This window comes from Lissotriton vulgaris, chromosome 12 (genome assembly GCF_964263255.1).
Source record: "Lissotriton vulgaris chromosome 12, aLisVul1.2, whole genome shotgun sequence".
NCBI classification, from domain to species: domain Eukaryota; kingdom Metazoa; phylum Chordata; class Amphibia; order Caudata; family Salamandridae; genus Lissotriton; species Lissotriton vulgaris.
Window position 1 is genome coordinate 606,674,999 of NC_141700.1, and position 20,017 is coordinate 606,695,015.

The 20,017-nt window shown below is 50.0% G+C and overlaps 1 protein-coding gene across 1 annotated transcript in view; it reads right to left on the reverse strand.

Moving 5' to 3' along the window:
• Positions 1–19,779, reverse strand: part of PKD1L3 (polycystin 1 like 3, transient receptor potential channel interacting) — a 1,100,724-nt gene extending 1,080,945 nt beyond the window's left edge. Inside the window, exon 1 of the mRNA XM_086945530.1 lies at positions 19,724–19,779. The gene's annotated coding sequence lies outside the window, so the exon portion shown is untranslated. The remainder of the gene's footprint in view (positions 1–19,723) is intronic.
• Between the last annotated feature and the right edge of the window lie 238 nt (positions 19,780–20,017).

Genomic DNA, 20,017 nt, shown 5'->3' on the forward strand with positions numbered 1-20,017 from the left:
GACACCAGAGCAGGTACATCAGAGGCAGTACATCAGTATGAGAACAGCAACAGGGCAGCAACAGGGCAGTGTGGACACCAGAGCAGGTACATCAGAGGCAGTACATCAGTATGAGGATAGCAACAGGGCAGTGTGGACACCAGAGCAGGTACATCAGAGGCAGTACATCAGAGGGCACACTACAGCAACTTACAGCACACTATCAGGTGGATTGCGTGAAGTACCCGCATCGGACACACTGCCAGCACCAGAAACCGGAGTGTGACACACAGCCACAGATGTAGTGACTGACACGTGAGCCACAGACCCAGATACACTGCCAGCACCTGATACATGAGTGTGAGGCACAGCCACAGCCCGAGTGACTGACACATGGCCCATAGACCCAGATACACTGCCAGCACCTGATACAGGAGTGTGAGACACAGCCACAGACCGAGTGACTGACACATGGCCCATAGACCCAGATACACTGCCAGCACCTGATACAGGAGTGTGAGACACAGCCACAGACCGAGTGACTGACACATGGCCCATAGACCCAGATACACTGCCAGCACCTGATACAGGAGTGTGAGACACAGCCACAGACCGAGTGACTGACACATGGCCCATAGACCCAGATACACTGCCAGCACCTGATACAGGAGTGTGAGACACAGCCACAGACCGAGTGACTGACACATGGCCCATAGACCCAGATACACTGCCAGCACCTGATACAGGATATGTCTCGACTGATACCCTGCCACTAACAGACACATGCGAGTCAACTGCACCTGCGCCACTGTGACCACTGAAATGATGAGCCACAGGGCTGTATGGTCCAGGAGGCAGGGTGGCTCTGGGAGCGGGGGATGGTTGCAATTGGCCGACATCGGATTGGGCATGTGTCAATGCTGTGTGTCTACGCTTCTTTTGGACATGTGCCTGCACCCTGGACAGGACAGGACTCACAAGTGGACCGGACTGAGAAGCAATTTCACCCACCATGGGAGGTGCATGTGCTGGGGGGGGAATGCTCTCTGGGGACGTGCTGGAGCCTGCTTGTCGTTTGCTGTGTGGCTGCCTTGTGGCCTCTGCAACACGTGTCATGGGGGATGCCACTACAGGGTCCACCTGCATCCGTCCCTGACGGGCCCTGATGGGAGTGGAGGTAAGGGGTGACTCCACTGCGGAGTCTTCTGTATTCCGTTTCCCAGAAAACAGCTGCCTCAGTGCAACAATGAGTGATGTATGCCTGTCCCTGACAGCGCCACTGTTCATGGGAGAGTCCTTGGGCCTTGGATGTTCCATTTCCGTAGGAGTACTGTAGTCTGCGGACTTTCCCTGTTCCCTGGATGGTGCCCTCTTCCAGGCAGCAGACTTGTCGTCTGTGGTGTACATATCCCCAGGACACCCCTTCTGCCCGTGTGTGTCCCTGCCCCTGGGAGTGTCCGTGCTCCTCTTAGGTGCGTTTGTCTTGTGACTGTCCTTGTCCCTGCCCTTGGGAGTGGCTCCTTCCTTCCTAGTTTCCCTGCCCTTGGGAGTGGCTCCTTCCTTCCTGGTTTCCCTGCCCTTGGGAGTGCCTACATCCTTCCTGCTTTCCCTGCCCTTGGGAGTAGCTCCTTCCTGCCTAGTCTCCCTGCCCTTGGGAGTGCCTACTTCCTTCCTGCTTTCCCTGCCCTTGGGAGTGGCTCCTTCCTGCCTAGTCTCCCTGCTCTTGGGAGTGCCTACTTCCTTCCTGGTTTCCCTGCCCTTGGGAGTGCCTACTTCCTTCCTGGTTTCCCTGCCCTTGGAAGTGGCTCCTTCCTTCCTAGTGTCCCTGGCACTGGGAGTATGCGAGCCCTCAAGAGATGTATTCGTCTTCTCACTGTCCTCGTACAAGGTAGTGTCAATGGAAGCGGGAGTGAGTCTTGGCCTGGTAGTACCTTGTGTGTGGGATGGCTGTGCAGCATGTGTAGCCATTACACCCAACCCCTCTTTTGCTTCACGTGTGTGTACTCCACTATATCTGACGTTGTCCTTGTGAACAGATTTACCTGACCTAGGGGATGGGGTCTGAGGCCTCCGTGCCTTGACGTGCTGGCTGACGCTGCTTCTAGTGCAATAACCTGTATTAGAGTCCAGGTCAGAAAATTCACTCCCCCCTGACACATCCAGAGTTGTAGATGGTGGAACAGAAGTACCACCCAGTCCATGCGACTGTACAATGGCAGACGACACACTGTTAGACAATGACTGCAGTGTCCTGTGTACACCAGCCAGATCACCATGCATACCTTCCATGAATGCCACCACCTGCCCCAACTTCCTATCGTGGTCTTGGAAAGCATTAATCATATTGGTCTGGCCCACACACAGCTGTCGCAGCAGATCAACAGCCTCTGCACAAAGTGCATTTTGGCTCACCGAGGCTGGGGCAGCGGTGCCGACACCGAACGCCACTCTGCTCCCCCTACTCCTGCGTGCACGAACAGTACATGGTGCAGTTGGCGGCAGGGTGGGCCCTGTGTGCTGTGTCCCGACCGAAGGTGTTGGTTGCCCACTCCCAGTCTGTGACAACAGTGCTGACTCACCAACACTGTCGGAAGATGATGACGATGTTGTCTCCACATGCGAGTCCTCCGGGACGGTCCTGTCCCTCTCTCCGGCGCTGGCCCCTTCGGTGTCAGTCTGCGTGTGCGCGACGTCTGATCCGGATGCATTGCCTTCTGTCATCTCCGCCATCTGTGGCGGAGTGCCCTCTGCCAAAACAAATTAATTCCCTTGGGTTGTGTACAGGAAAAGCTGAGAATTAGCTATGACACAGTAAAATTTATATCCGACAAGTTAAAAATATAAGCAAAATTTAAAGTACATAACAGTTTATTGAAACATTAAAATAGCATACAGTACACTTCAAGATGATGTTAAAGAACAATTAAAAACAAATTTATAATTTTGTGACCTGCACAAAAGTATAAGACAGACAAAACTAAATTGTAAAACATGGGACTTGAAAATTACAAAGCGTACATTCACAATAAAAGTTTCGAACAACCCTGGTGTTATAACCTCACAATCTTATATACATCGGGGAGGAAAAGCATGAATTGTACATGAACTTGCGTCGACGCGTTTCGGTGGTTGTACGTGTAATTGGGTGCCACCTTTGTCAAGACTGTTAATTTCGTTGTCTGTCATACAGTTGGATCCTCATTGATCTCCTGTAGGTTTCCTGTACGTGAAACTTCCTATAAATTGTAGTGGCTGTGGTTGTCAGGTTTTTACCATCTGCAGGTTACTATTACAATTCCTATCCCGTAGAGGATTAAGAAACTTGTCCAAGTCCGTCAATAAGTGGACACTTTTATGAGACTGGTCGATCGCTGTACATAACATGCGTCGTGCTACACTTCTGAGCCGGTTTATGGCATTAGCCTGGGTAAATCGCTCAATATAAGGGGATAACTCGATATCAAGATTGTTTGTGGAGGCGCGGTGTGCTGCCTTGTCTTGTTTACGTGCTGGGGTATTTCAGGTCATTTAGATTGTAGTATCCCCTGTTCAGGCAGTAGCGTGGCTTCACTGCGGGTGTCTGTTTTCAAATGAGAGGTAGACACCACCTGCCCCAACTTCCTATCGTGGTCTTGGAAAGCATTAATCATATTGGTCTGGCCCACACACAGCTGTCGCAGCAGATCAACAGCCTCTGCACAAAGTGCATTTTGGCTCACCGAGGCTGGGGCAGCGGTGCCGACACCGAACGCCACTCTGCTCCCCCTACTCCTGCGTGCACGAACAGTACATGGTGCAGTTGGCGGCAGGGTGGGCCCTGTGTGCTGTGTCCCGACCGAAGGTGTTGGTTGCCCACTCCCAGTCTGTGACAACAGTGCTGACTCACCAACACTGTCGGAAGATGATGACGATGTTGTCTCCACATGCGAGTCCTCCGGGACGGTCCTGTCCCTCTCTCCGGCGCTGGCCCCTTCGGTGTCAGTCTGCGTGTGCGCGACGTCTGATCCGGATGCATTGCCTTCTGTCATCTCCGCCGTCTGTGGCGGAGTGCCCTCTGCCAAAGCTGAAATGCACAGGAAATGGGTGTAAGTAATGGGCACACACACGTACAGTACTGCTGCGGAATCCCTAAAGCCACTGATGACAATGTCCATCGATCCCCCAACCTGCACACGGCCCACCCCAACCAGTCATCCTCACAGGAATTCTGTGGCGTTGGCCGTAATACATGTACAGCATGCACACTGGGCATGAGGAACTACATCAGCACACAAGTGTTGCCAAGGGGTGACGGAGCACTACAGCATGTGCATGACAACTGAACCGCTTAGCAGGTGGCGTCTCAACATGCCGCATCTGGAAGTGAAATTTTACTGTGGCAATGTCACCAACATGCCATTGGAAAGAGCCTCACGATCGACGGAAGACCCTAATGTGTGTGGGCAACCATACATGCATTGCACTCACAAGCAACATACACTGACAGTATGCTTACCGCCACGTTGCTGTTCATCCACACGCAACAGCTCGGACAGGTCAGGATGCGTCACAGCTATGATACGGTGCATGAGAGGGGTCATTGAGCGTCGGGCCAGACGTGCCGTCCTTGGAATCATCCCTAGTGTCACTTCCGCTACATTCTTGCTCAGTCTGGAAATGTCGTCCCAGCGTTTGTGGCAGTGTGTATGTCGTCTATTGGACACCCCCGCTGCCCGTACTTCACGTGCAATGCTCCTCCACACGTCCTTGCGAAGGTGCAGCTTCACCTACCATGATGGGAGACAAAAGGGTGGAAGTCAGTGGACAGTTGGCCAGTCACACAGATAGGAGCAACACATTTCTCTCAGCAGCCATGCACATATCGATTCTTTAGTTGGTCACACATCACACCACCAAGTTTCCAGAGCCCATGTGCCATATGACACCTCATGCACTACAACTTATCCCCCACTGCACTTACCGCCTGTCCGGGTGCGCCGTACAGACGTTCGTAGTTGCGGAGCACAGCGTCCACGAGGACATCCAGCTCCGCGGCGGTGAAGGGACGAGACCGGACCTCTTTGACTCTCGACATGGCAAGGTCACGGAGTATGGCACTAGAGCGGCAGTCGGTGGTCAGCTCCGCAGCAGCAGGTGAAGGTGATGGTCACAGGCAGCAGTCGGTGGTCAGCTCCGCAGCAGCAGGTGAAGGTGATGGTCACAGGCAGCAGTCGGTGGTCAGCTCCGCAGCAGCAGGTGAAGGTGATGGCAGTCGGTGGTCATCGTAGAAAGTATGCTTTTGCACATCACACATATATAGGGCCCTGTGGCCATGTCAGTGGCATACGGCGCCAGCCATTGGTCCGCCGTGAGAGCGTGTTTGGAATTGGGCCAATGATTGGCCCTGGTGTTGCGGTGAACAGCATACGGTACTTGCTATTGGCCAACCGTGGCCCATGTCCACACCTCCCATTGGCTGCACGTGCACAGACCGTCACGCTCACACACCGGCAAGTGCACGTGCTAGACACCGGGACGGATGCATCATTTGCAACAAAGTTGTAACAGTGGCGCCACCATGGCGGGGCACGTATTCGGCGGGGGAGGTGGAGGCCAAAACATCCATAAGCTGATGTCCATGCACATGGCAGTTCATGACCCCCCTTACAGTGACATTGCATCAGCCAGCCTACACCGGCCGGCCCAGCCCTACCCATGACCGGCGTGCCAGGCCCAGCCCATGACCGCCTTTCCGGCCATGCCAACTACCGCCGCTTCAGGCCCCCTCCACTACCGCCGTGCCAGGCCCAGCCCATGACCGCCGTTCCGGCCATGCCAACTACCGCCGCTTCAGGCCCCCTCCACTACCGCCGTGCCAGGCCCAGCCCATGACCGCCGTTCCGGCCATGCCAACTACCGCCGCTTCAGGCCCCCTCCACTACCGCCGTGCCAGGCCCAGCCCATGACCGCCGTGCCAGGGCCGCCAGGGCACGGCGGTAGTGGAGGGGGCCTGAAGCGGCGGTAGTTGGCATGGCCGGAACGGCGGTCATGGGCTGGGCCTGGCACGGCGGTAGTGGAGGGGGCCTGAAGCGGCGGTAGTTGGCATGGCCGGAACGGCGGTCATGGGCTGGGCCTGGCACGGCGGTAGTGGGTAGGGCTGGGCCGGCCGGTGTAGGCTGGCTGATGCAATGTCACTGTAAGGGGGGTCATGAACTGCCATGTGCATGGACATCAGCTTATGGATGTTTTGGCCTCCACCTCCCCCGCTGAATACGTGCTCCGCCATGGTGGCGCCACTGTTACAACTTTGTTGCAAATGATGCATCCGTCCCGGTATCTAGCACACGCACTTGCCGGTGTGTGAGCGTGACGGTCTGTGCACGTGCAGACAATGGGAATGTTGAACGCGGGCCGCGTATGGCCAGACGTAAACAGCGGAAGCAGTGCACCGCCATGGCGGCGTCAATGAGTGCATGTCAGCTGACGATGCACCTTGTTTAATTGTCTGCAGCTGCATGATGAGGGTTGTGTGCGTGATTGCGTAATTCCACACTTCATGCTCTATCCCATGTTTTTCCATACCATGCCCATCGGTGTGCCACTAATGACCGTCACTTTTGGGTCATGTCACATGTCTTGTTGGCAGTGATGTTGAGGTGAGACAGAGTGCATTGCACATGTTGCAACACATCATGTAGCTGGTGGGTGCACATTGCTACGTCAATCCATGTTGTTGTGACAATCAGAGATGTCACACATATGCTAATTGAACACTGCCTATTACATGTTGGATAGAGTGCGGTGACATGTGAGTGAGTTGCACAGACATGCGTTGTATGTGAATTGACTTCCATTCCATTTACTCCCACACAGGAGGGCTCAAAATGTCCATCGCCCATACACTGTGCTGGAGGATATGGTGGACGAGGAGGTGATCAGGAAATTCAGGCTTGATCGACATCGATTGCTGGAGCTTGTGAACCAGTTGTCTCCTCTCCTGCAGCCGCGGAGAACTTATCCAGGCTCAATTTCACCCACCCAAAAGGTGATGGCGGCACTCCATTTTTTTGCAACAGGCACATTCCAGTACACTATAGGACATGCCGGGGGAATGTCACAGGCCATGTTCAGCACGGTACTTAGGGATGTACTGACAGCCATGATGCTGTACAAGAATGACTACATACATTTTCCACAGGCGGCAGAGTTGGCAGCGGTCAAAGCAGACTTTTATGCACTGGGTCGCATACCACACGTTGTGGGTTCAATTGATGGCACGCATATTGCGATCATTCCACCACGGGCACGTGTGCAGGTGTTTCGGAATCGGAAGCACTTCCACTCCCTTAACGTGCAGGTGGTGTGCCAGGCCGACAACATTATCTCACATGTGTGTGCAAGATTTCCTGGCTCTGCACATGACGCCCACATCATGCGGGGCAGCATTGTCCCCCAACTGATGGCAAATCTGCGTCCGGCACAAGCCTGGCTTGTTGGTGAGTATGCTGTGGTGACAGGAGTGATATCTGGGTGGCTTGGTGTGGCCACATGTTCAGGTAGTGATGTTTCTCTCTCTCTCTAATTTCCACATACACAGGCGACTCGGCTTACCCAAACAGGCCTTGGCTTCTAAGTCCAATTCGCAATCCCACCACAGCAGGAGAAATGCGATACAACGATGCCCATGGTAGGACACGTCGAGTGGTGGAACGAACATTTGGCCTGCTTAAGTCTAGGTTTCGGTGCCTGGATAAGACTGGAGGGGCCCTGCCTTACGCACCAGGCAAAGTATGCAAGATTGTGATTGCCTGCTGCATGCTCCACAACCTGGCTGTGCGAAATAACATTGAACTGATCTTGGACCCAGATGAACAGCAAGTTCCTCGCCCTCCCGACCCACCCATGTCGTCTGATGAGGATAGTGGTGAGGAGGAAGGTGTGGACCAGAGGCGCCAGCTCATTGAACGCTACTTCCCTTGATTGTGAGTGTGCCCCTCTTGTGCTGCTTGTGTATGCCCTGTGTAGGTTTGCTGCTCTTGTGTCATTGTGTTGGGCATCATCTATGTGTTTTGTTATGTGATGTATGCATGTGTGTTTGTGTCTTCATTTATGAGTACATGCACTTCTCCATGATGTGTGTAGTGTCATCCATTCGTGTAGTGATGTGTGTGGTTTGTTGTAAGTTGCACTGCAGTGAGTTGGGATGAGTGTGATGGTGTTTCCTAACGTCTGTTTGCGATTTCTATGTTTCCCTAGGTCACTCCCTTGCGGCATGATTCTGTACCTGTTGGATCCCTGAACCTGGTTACGTCTGTTTCTGATGCAATCATGTGAATAAACATGGAGGCAACACATCATTGAGTGAGTAAGTGGTATTTATTTACAGATTGTGCATAGGTGTAGGTGCATATTTACAAAGGAGTGAAGGGGTGGGGGAGTGACAGTCCAAGGTAATGGAAGATGAGATGTCCGTGCAGACACCACATAGGGTGGTGTGTGCCTAGTGCAGCAGGCCTGTGCCAGGTGGGACCGGATAGTTGCCAGGATGGATGGCAGGCTCAGGTACTCCAATGAGTCAATGTTGGCTCCTCTTGGAGCGTGTGGCATGAGCTCCGACACTGCTCTCGCCCACTTCCTGCCTCGGACGGCCCCTCCGTCTTTGTGTCGGGACGGAGTCAGCTGGGGGCGCAGGCTGATCCGGTACCACATCCGCCGCCAGGGGCGCAGGTGGCGGTGGCGGTGTTGTGGCCGGTGCCGTTGTTTGAGGGGGGGTGTGGTGGGTGGTGTTGGCGGATGCCCTCGTGCTGAAAATGTCCACGAGTTGGCCAAGCCGCCTCTCGATGGCCCCCAACATCGCTGTGTTGTCCACAAAGTCCTGGTGGGCCCGGTCTGCATGTGCCTGGCTACGTGCATAGCCCGCCTCCACCCGGACTAGTGCTTCAAGACACTGTTGCACAGCATTGAGTGTAGTGTCATCAGGCCTTCTTTCCGCCGTGCTCCTGCCTGCAGGATCTGCCCTTGCATTGGTGGTTTGCCTCACTCTCTCCCTGCGTGGCTGGGATGGCGCTGCCCCAGCGTTGGCCGGTGGGTTGGGCAGGGTGGCAGGGGCAGAAGTGGTGGTAGAAGTGGTGGTGGAGGTGGTGCTGGTGGCAGCTGTGCAGGTCACAGTAGCCGGTGTTGTGGTGATGCCAGAGCCCGTTGTTGTTGTTGGTGCAGGTGTGACCTGCGTGCCAGAGGTCCCTGGCTGGCTGCTTGATCCGGCACCATCCTCTGCCCCGGAGGTGGCTGGACAATCGTCCCCTGAAAGTTCAGAGTGTGGGGATGCTGGAGGCCTGGTGTTAATTGCAGCAGTCAGATTAGGATCCCCTGCAAAACAAAAATGTGAGGATGAGTCATGTTGCCTAAACGTGTACATTTATTTATGTTTGACATTCAGTCGGCATTGGCACACACCCCACACACCACCACCACCCTCTCTATGGACATGGGGGCCTGTTGGGGGTAGGACTAGTGACCCCTCACACACCCCACCCACCACCACCACCACCCTCTCTATGGACATGGGGGCCTGTTGGGAGTAGGACTAGTGACCCCTCACACACCCCACCCACCACCACCACCACCCTCTCTATGGACATGGGGGCCTGTTGGGAGTTGTAGTTCCGTCCCCTCACACACCCCACCCAGCCACCACCACCCTCTCTATGGACATTGGGGGCCTGTTGGGAGTAGGACTAGTGACCCCTCACACACCCCACCCACCACCACCACCACCCTCTCTATGGACATGGGGGCCTGTTGGGAGTAGGACTAGTGACCCCTCACACACCCCACCCACCACCACCACCACCCTCTCTATGGACATGGGGGCCTGTTGGGAGTAGGACTAGTGACCCCTCACACACCCCACCCACCACCACCACCACCACCCTCTCTATGGACATGGGGGCCTGTTGGGAGTTGTAGTTCCGTCCCCTCACACACCCCACCCAGCCACCACCACCCTCTCTATGGACATGGGGGCCTGTTGGGAGTAGGACTAGTGACCCCTCACACACCCCACCCACCACCACCACCCTCTCTATGGACATGGGGGCCTGTTGGGAGTAGGACTAGTGACCCCTCACACACCCCACCCACCACCACCACCACCACCCTCTCTATGGACATGGGGGCCTGTTGGGAGTAGGACTAGTGACCCCTCACACACCCCACCCACCACCACCACCCTCTCTATGAACATGGGGGCCTGTTGGGAGTTGTAGTTCCGTCCCCTCACACACCCCACCCAGCCACCACCACCCTCTCTATGGACATGGGGGCCTGTTGGAAGTAGGACTAGTGACCCCTCACACACCCCACCCACCACCACCCTCTCTATGGACATGGGGGCCTGTTGGGAGTTGTAGTTCCGTCCCCTCACACACCCCACCCAGCCACCACCACCCTCTCTATGGACATGGGGGCCTGTTGGGAGTAGGACTAGTGACCCCTCACACACCCCACCCACCACCACCACCACCCTCTCTATGGACATGGTGGCCTGTTGGGAGTTGTAGTTCCGTCCCCTCACACACCCCACCCAGCCACCACCACCCTCTCTATGGACATTGGGGGCCTGTTGGGAGTAGGACTAGTGACCCCTCACACACCCCACCCACCACCACCACCACCCTCTCTATGGACATGGGGCCTGTTGGGAGTAGGACTAGTGTCCCCTCACACACCCCACCCACCACCACCACCACCCTCTCTATGGACATGGGGTCCTGTTGGGAGTAGGACTAGTGACCCCTCACACACCCCACCCACCACCACCACCACCCTCTCTATGGACATGGGGGCCTGTTGGGAGTTGTAGTTCCGTCCCCTCACACACCCCACCCAGCCACCACCACCCTCTCTATGGACATGGGGGCCTGTTGGGAGTAGGACTAGTGACCCCTCACACACCCCACCCACCACCACCACCCTCTCTATGGACATGGGGGCCTGTTGGGAGTAGGACTGGTGACCCCTCACACACCCCACCCACCACCACCACCACCCTCTCTATGGACATGGGGGCCTGTTGGGAGTAGGACTAGTAACCCCTCACACACCCCACACACCACCACCACCCTCTCTATGGACTTGGGGGCCTGTTGGGAGTTGTAGTTCCGTCCCCTCACACACCCCACCCAGCCACCACCACCCTCTCTATGGACATGGGGGCCTGTTGGAAGTAGGACTAGTGACCCCTCACACACCCCACCCACCACCACCACCACTCTCTCTATGGACATGGGGGCCTGTTGGGAGTTGTAGTTCTGTCCCCTCACACACCCCACCCAGCCACCACAACCCTCTCTATGGACATGGGGCCTGTTGGAAGTAGGACTAGTGACCCCTCACACACCCCACCCACCACCACCACCACCCTCTCTATGGACATGGGGGCCTGTAGGAGTGCTTTAGAGGTTGGTGAGTATGTGGACTGCATGCAAGGCTGGGGTATGTGAGATGTGTCTTCAGAGTTGTGTGAGGCACACCGTGTTGTTGTGTTTGTGGTGCTTGGTTGGTACTTACCAGCCTCTTCTCCATCAGCAAGTCCATCGATGGTCTCAGGGTGCAGGATGGTCAGCACCTTCTCCTCCCACTCGGTGTATGGTAGGGGCTCCGGGGGGGTTCCACCGCCTGTGTGGTTGGCCCGGAGGAAGTTCCTGGCTCTAATGGTCTTCACCCGGGTCTTAAGGTCGTGCCACCGCCTCTGGATTTCATGCTTGGTCCTCGGGACGGTCCCGGAGGCATTGACCCTGGTGACGATCCGGTCCCACAGGCTGTTCTTCCGAGCTATGCTTGTCTGCTGCACTAGGGATCCAAAGATGTGGGGTTCCACACGAATGATCTCATCGACCATTACCCTGAGCTCGGTGTCGGTGAATTTCGGATTCTTCTTGGGTGCCATGGTGCTCGGGGTGTGTGTTTGTGTGGATTTCGGAGGTGCTGGTGTGTGGTGTTTGGGTATGGTGTGGTGGGTGTTTGTGTGCAGGGTGTGTTTGGGTGTGGGTTATGTGTATGAATTAAATTGTTTGCTGTTGGCCAAGTGTTGTCTCCTGCTAGCAGCTATGCTGTGATGCAGAGGATTTCTGGAGTGGGTGGGAGTTCATTTATAGTCTGTGTGTTGGCCCTGTGTGAATGTTGATTGGCAGTCAGGTGATAGGTGGGTGTGTTGTCAGGTGTGGTTTATGCAGTTCTTGGGGGTGGGTCATTGTCTCTTGTGTTTGGTTTAGATGTGTCAGGTGGGTGGTCGTCCATTTTCCTGTGTTTGGTGATGGATTCTGTCGGTATGTATGCCATTGGTTTGACTGTAGGGATGTTGGACTTCCGCTGTGGTGCACCGTTTCTCCTAGCATTGCTACTGCCGCGGACGTGGATCGCGGTGGCTACCGGGGTACTTGCGGAGTTATCCTAATTGCGGACACGGACAGTACGCAGGTATCGCGGGGGAGGTTGTTGTTCTCCTGGTCATGTGCGTACGCGGCGGTCGGTGTTTTGTAGGTTCCGTCCGCATGCCGCGGCCTCAGGTGTACTTCGACCGCCGCGGACGGAGATTGTTGTGCTCCGTCCGCCGCGGTCGGCGTTTCGGTCACATTTGATCCTAATCGCTATTGCGGTTTTTCCGCGGCCACGTCCGGAGTATCTTGCCACCTTCCTCGGCGGACGGAACACGTTTCCGTCCGCGATCCTAATCGACCCCTTAATTGGGCTTTAATTTGCTAATGAGGTAAGGCTACATTAGGCACATCCTCTATTTTCAGCCTCCTTTGCAAACCCATTCTTAAATCAATGTCAAACCTTCATGCCAACTTTTACCTTTTTTCCATGTGCCCCTTCAGTATCACAGCTACAAACACTTTCTGACAGGGTTCATCCTTTTCCTTATTATCTCCTAATAATAACCTGATTAAGCAATTTGCAGATGAGTTTCTGGGCCCAAAGAGATATTCCATTCTAAAATTAAAAGACTAATGCAACAGCCACCTTGAAATGCAGGGTGCCGATCTTTCTGCCCCCTTTGTGCTGAAAATCAAAACAGTGGTGCCTGACCCGGGCACTTTACAAGAGGAATTTCCCAAAGAAAGAATTTTAAATGATGAATGCCCAGTAAAATGCCAAAGCTCCCTTTCAACCACTGAGGAATGGAGTTCTGTTCCATTTAAAGACCTTGATGAGAAAGCTACAATTCTTTCTTTACCATCAATTATTTTTGACAGAGTTGCTCCTAAACCTTTAGTGTTTGCATCAGTGGTGAGCGCCATATGTTTGCAAGTATCAAATCTACCTAAAGTGGGAGCTCTACAAACTTCATTGATTACTTTCTTAAAAACTCCCATACACTCATTTGGCCATCGATAATATAATCCAACCTTTAAAAGTGCTCTCAAGGATTCTACTATGTTTGCATACCCATTAACAACTTTGGCATAATGTACTGATACCCCTAAGCAAGACTTCAAGTCCTCTTTATTCCGTGGAATGGGTGCTGATTGAATAGTTCCACTAGAGCGATGTTAGCTCCCACTCCTTCCTTGGAAATGATGTGCCCAAGGGTTCTTACAGCCCCCTCACATATTTCAAATTGATCTTACCTTCCAGTCTGTCCTGCCTCCTTTAAAGAATGTAACACTTCTCTTTAAACTTTATGATGGTGTTCAGTGCCTTTACCATACATTAAGATGTCATCTTCAAAACGCTATGAAACCACAACAAGATCTTACCCATTATCCTTTGAAAAGCAGTTGCAGCCAAGGCAAGGCAAAAAGGCATTTGAAAGGAAAATGGCTTTTAGGTTGTCAGAGAGCGGGCGCTCTGCCAGTATGGAAGCACTATAGGACAACAAAGTAGAATGTGGTGCAACTGGGTGAGTGGAAAACCATATAACCACTCAAAGGAGAAGCGAGCAAGCTCACTACTCCACAATGACAAGAGACAACAAACCCTATGCACACACTTGACAAGTAAAAAAACGGATACAATGTCCAGATGTAAGAATTCGATAGAGCAGAGAAAACACAGTAATGTGTGAATGAATATGTATAAATGAATAAGTATCAATGAAGAAGTCTTGATCTCCTTGTTTTATTCCAACACAGCATGTGAACAACCAGCCGACACGTGTTTCATCGCATCTTGCGAATCTTCAGGGCTCTATTGGTTGTGTATCGGACTATATGGTCGCTCTTCCGGTGATACTTCCGACCCGGAAGGGCCCAAGACCATCCAAGCTCTATTGAAAAGTGAGGTATAATAGCTTGCAAGCGTAGTGCGCTTGTTATGGGGTGCCCGGGGGAAGATGTTGTACTCGGTCACTTTGTATCTGAAAATCCGATGTTGTTCAATTATTAGGGATAGTTCCGTGGCTTGTACCGGATTCGATGTCTTAAGGCGTCTTGTTGCTTCCTTCTTCTCCCGGGTCTCCTCGTTCGAAGTGCGAACGAGGAGACCCGGGAGAAGAAGGAAGCAACAAGACGCCTTAAGACATCGAATCCGGTACAAGCCACGGAACTATCCCTAATAATTGAACAACATCGGATTTTCAGATACAAAGTGACCGAGTACAACATCTTCACTTTTCAATAGAGCTTGGATGGTCTTGGGCCCTTCCGGGTCGGAAGTATCACCGGAAGAGCGACCATATAGTCCGATACACAACCAATAGAGCCCTGAAGATTCGCAAGATGCGATGAAACACGTGTCGGCTGGTTGTTCACATGCTGTGTTGGAATAAAACAAGGAGATCAAGACTTCTTCATTGATACTTATTCATTTATACATATTCATTCACACATTACTGTGTTTTCTCTGCTCTATCGAATTCTTACATCTGGACATTGTATCCGTTTTTTTACTTGTCAAGTGTGTGCATAGGGTTTGTTGTCTCAAGGCAAAAAGGCATGCAGAACCTGAAAGCACCCAATGCTTCAGCTTTCGAGAATCAAGTTGCACGCTTACTTCATAGTTGGCAGAAGCCTATGACTGTAATTCATGAAGCCTCCCAAATGGAACTTCACTTTTTCTGCTAGATTTAGTAAGGGATGCCTGTTCAGCCATATTCCTGTATTTAGGTTGCTTAAATATACACACATTTCCAACGGTGAGCTGTCAGATTTCTTTGTGACCACAATAGGAGAAAGACATTCAGAACCCTCTATTTGTCCATTTACATACAAGTCTAATTGTCTATCCATTTCTGCTTTCAGGGATCCTTTCAGCATTAATGGTATGAGTTAAACTTTATAGACAATAAGTTTGATGTAGTGTTTAAAGATCTTCAAGTAGCCCAGTTTGTCTGTAAAGTCCTCATGAATTTCTTCACAGATGTCTCTGCCGCATAATGCCCTTTCTACCAACAGGACATCTTCTGATTCATTTGGATATATCTTTATGCCTAAATCATTCTGATAGGCTTATCCCAATCGATTTGGCCTTTTATCTTACACAAACAGTATATTGCTATTGATCTTCCCTTAATTCAAATCAACATAGATAAGATCCCGTTCTGAAGTATTGGGTGTTCATTATAGCCTCCTGGTGCAATATATGGACTACTCAAGAAACCCATGTTTTCTGGAAAAACTTGTGTAAATTTGACTTCATAAATAAATATGAAGGAGAGCAAGAACTGGTAAAACATGTTTATTGTCTTCTCATTCAGAATCACTTCTCAGCCAGAAGTAGTAATGATTGTCTCGGTTTCTATGTGAAATACGGACCCACTTACTACTTCCTCCTGTGCCCCACTAAATTCGCCTGTTTGGGTTCATTTTCCCTACATATGTGCAATATGTTCTTTTTTCCACATTTCTGCACCAGCCCAATTTTACGCTGCAATTGGAGCTGTTGGCTAAATGCCCAGGAACCATGTGTGTAAGTTTTCATTTAGACATTGCTTGACTCAGCACCGTTTTAAACCAAATTATTATTGCTTTCACAATACACATTTATTGTTCTGATGTTGATCTAATTTCTAAAGTGCATTATGATGTACTTCCCAAACTTTCAGCTATTGCCACTGCTTCTTTTGGATCAGGCTTTTTAGGGAGTAGATTTTCTTCTATGCTGTGATTATTCGTTCCTTGAACTAACCGATCCCTACTTAAAGAATCACATCAGGGACCAATGTCACTAGTACTTGATAGTCCCATCAACACTTCAATAGTTCAGAACATTTTGATTTTCTGTTGTAACATATTAAAGAATTTATACTTTTCTAAAAATATATTATTGCGACCACCAAAATGATCCTCATGTTTTATGTGGGCGATTGGTAAAAAGTCCTAGTATCCACTCTGCCTTCTTCTTCTATGGGACTTTTAAGATTCGCAAGCATTTTTTGGTTCTACGCCTTAATTATGTGAATAACATGTGCTTCATTTCAGGAGGTGAATCTTTCTCTCTACAACTCTCAATTAAATATGACTCCAACAATGTTAATCACTCTTTCAGTGGAATGGGAGAGAGGCTCACCATATCATTTAAAACGGTGAGGATTTTGGCATGCTTGCGGCATCCATAGTAATCCCCACAATTAGAAGATAACACAACAAACTAAAATATTGAACTATTATAATAAGCTACAATATTAACCTGAATGGTTTTGTATTATATTCTCTTTAAAGATGAATTATAAATATATTATCCTTTGAAAATATGGCAGATTATTTCACTGCATAAGCAACAAAAAAGGTGTCTCAGTGGTATACTGAAATAATTGTAGAAATTTCACATGTGCCACAAGTATATTGATATGTTTTATGTATTTTGTTTTATTATTATCCTTTCATGTTAGTGACTACTACATTGCTCCCATTACCTCTGTTCTTTCCTACTGCCCCTACCCTGCCATTGTGAAGCGCTCTGATATCTGTAAGGATCTTGTTCGCGCTATATAAAACTTTGAATAAATAAATAAAATAAGGCACCGAGAAAGTGCCTGTGCAACAGTATGAAATCAGATCCAGTTGAAATCAATACTGATGCACATTTATCTACAAATCCAACAAACATGAACAAAATTCACACAGAAGCAGGCCATATCATACTGAGCGAGTGGCGCTCCCCCGGGAGCCACAGCAATGATACCACGGTCTCTGAGCTCATTGATTGCCAGAAAGAGACAGTGTAGCAGTGTAGAGAAAAGGCACCTTCCGTTACCTGAAAGCCTCTACTGATGTGCCACTATTTCAGGCAATCAACACAAGGGGTAAAGTATTGCCTTTTCAGATATACTCAGTGGTGTAACACAAAATGATGGGGCCCATCCGCAACGGGTGATGAAGGAACCTCAGTCTCCCTTATCGCGCAGATATTTATTGTCCTTGGGCTGAATGAAGGCTCCCTCAAGGAATAGGGCTCCCTGAAGGGTTGGAGTCCTACCTGCACCACAGAGACTGGAAGGGTCTGCTTTACACCCCTGGATACGCTGCTTTACTCAGGCACAGCAACAATGCAGCAGGTGCACACTGTGCACTCTCCACCAGTCACTGCTGAATCTCTTCTGAAGCCAGTAAAGCACTCACAGAGTTTCACTGGGAAGCAATGAGGCACATATATTTCCAAAAAACTGAGGGTGCTCCTTGTAAGGAAACTAACATCGTGAAGGCGACGAAGAGTTTTGATTGAATATTCAGCACAGATTTTTAAAAATGAAATGTAATTATAGCGTTGCCATTTGACTATACCTGGATATTCTAATTCTTCTTGTGCGGAACTTTGAAGTACCTATGGGAACCACAACATCTAGCGTAGCTGTTCTGCCACTCTGCAGATTGACGTCAAGATTGTAGGAATTAGATTGACACATGGACAAGTATGATATACCATGTAGCTGATCGCAGTTCACCAAGGTGGTCCCTCTATCTCACTTCCTCGCAGGGCTCTTATCTCTCACCTAACTGCCTTTCAGATTCCTCTGAGGAGATCATTCTCAACATTCTAAAGATGAAACGGTGAGCGAAACAGGAGCAGGAAGATACTCGAAAGAGAGGGAAAGTTGATCGACATTAGGATTACAAAAAGCGAGCTGCAAGTGTCTGGCCAGGTGACAGTATTACATGTGTATGGCTACTGCAGGGTTCTTGGAGTAGGAGAATTTTGCACTCACTTTATGTCAATGTTTCGGAAAGGATATGCCTGCTTCCAGAGCCAATTGGGAGCGCTAACAGTGAACTGAGATTCATCACCGCTGCACAAGAGAGGAAGACCCAACTTTGAACTGGACAAGGTATGAACTACTGTGGACATTAAGTAATAGTAAGCATTAGAAGCTTTATAGAGGTTATACTTTTTGAATTATTGTTTGTAGAGCCTGATTAAGGCAATAAGGAAGATAAAAGATTGGTGGTAAATAGGTATGGGAAGATTCTTGGGGGGTGCACAATGGAAGAGGCAGAGCCATACTGGCCGTTATCCCTATTAGGCATTTCTCTGAAGGGCTGGAGCGATTGGAGGCCGGCTTTAAGGCACGTGCTGCGGCGTGAGTCACTCTCTAGATCCCCAAGGATTATGGCATCAAGCACAGCTGGTACCGAAGAATCAGAGAGATTACGAGTGTGAAAAAATCAAAAGAGCGATGATTTGAACATTTCTGCGTAGGAGGATTTTGGTTCCCAGAGCGGCCCTGAGAACATGGCATGTAGTTCCTGTAAGACTGTATCTGGAACAGTAGACTGTAACTAATCTTCTACAAACATTGGCAGAGAGCTTAGATGAACCCTTCCTGAATCAGATCATGCATAAAGTCAATACTGATGTCAGTGGGAAGTATATCATGCTGAACTTGAAGTCTCATTGGCTATGAGATATCTCCTATAGACAAAGACAACGATGGACCAGGAGAGGCGGGCCCTAGAACCAACCTTATAAAATGACTGAATATCTAGGACATTGTTTTTAGGATGCTCAAACTTTCCTCAGCTGATTGCCACTGTGAGAAGTTCAGCTATATAATGACCATTTCTTTATCACGGAGTATAGCATGTGAGTTTTATCTCAGATAAATCAGTTTAGTAATTTACTCATTAGAAATGAAAACATGCCTAGTATAAATGAAAACATAATTTTTTTGTGATGTCCTTTGGTCTTGTGATGACCCAGGTAACTCTGTTTAATAATGTATATACTAAGGCTATGTGCCTTCCTATTGTTTTTTGGAGGAACAGTTGTGAAGTTATGTTTGCTACGGTAACATGAAAAATAGAAATGTACCCCAGAATGAGACATGCCATGAAGGACCATAAAAGCAACATGTACAGTATCCTAAACAAATAAATAAATAATGCCATTTTATATGTGAATTTGGCCTGTGTTAATATTCTCATACCTATGCCCATCAGACAAATATATTGCGTAGTGTATGTCAAGTGTTGGTACCTTAAGCTTTCTTTAATCAACAGTTAATAATTTCTCAAAGCAAATCTTCAGAGCGTGAAGCTGTCCTGGTAATGTTGTGTTGGCCATGAAGGTAGCAGAGCTGGAGACGGTATTACAGGTTTTAAGTAAGGGGAACCAGAAAACACTATCTGTCGGCAAATGTGTGTGTGTGCTGCACTTACAGCCAGTAGGCTAGTGTTTCTTAGTCAATGCGGTGTGCCCCAAAAAATCTCCATTTGTGTCTAAAATCTTGAGTTGTGTGACCAGCTTACTTACTTAAAAGGGACCTTAAGAGGCAGGTTTTTCAAGAGTGGACAACTGATAGCAGTTTAAACATCTCACATTCTCTCACCTGGTTGATGTCCACCTGCTGGTTTTGGGACCGGAACAGAGGCAGTGGCCTCATGGGGACTGTCAGTAGGTTCTTGAAGGAATAAACAAAGGAAAGAAAAAGATGTAATATTGTGGTAACATCCAAATATTCAAGCAGGTTGTTCCACAAACTTGCAACTTTAACACAAAGGAGGATACTCCCTTCTGTTGTTTCAGAAAACGGAGAACCACCATAAGACCAGCAGAGCTGAAACGCTGAGACCTCACTGGGCTGTATGCCACAATGTTTTTCATTCAAATACATAGGTTCTCT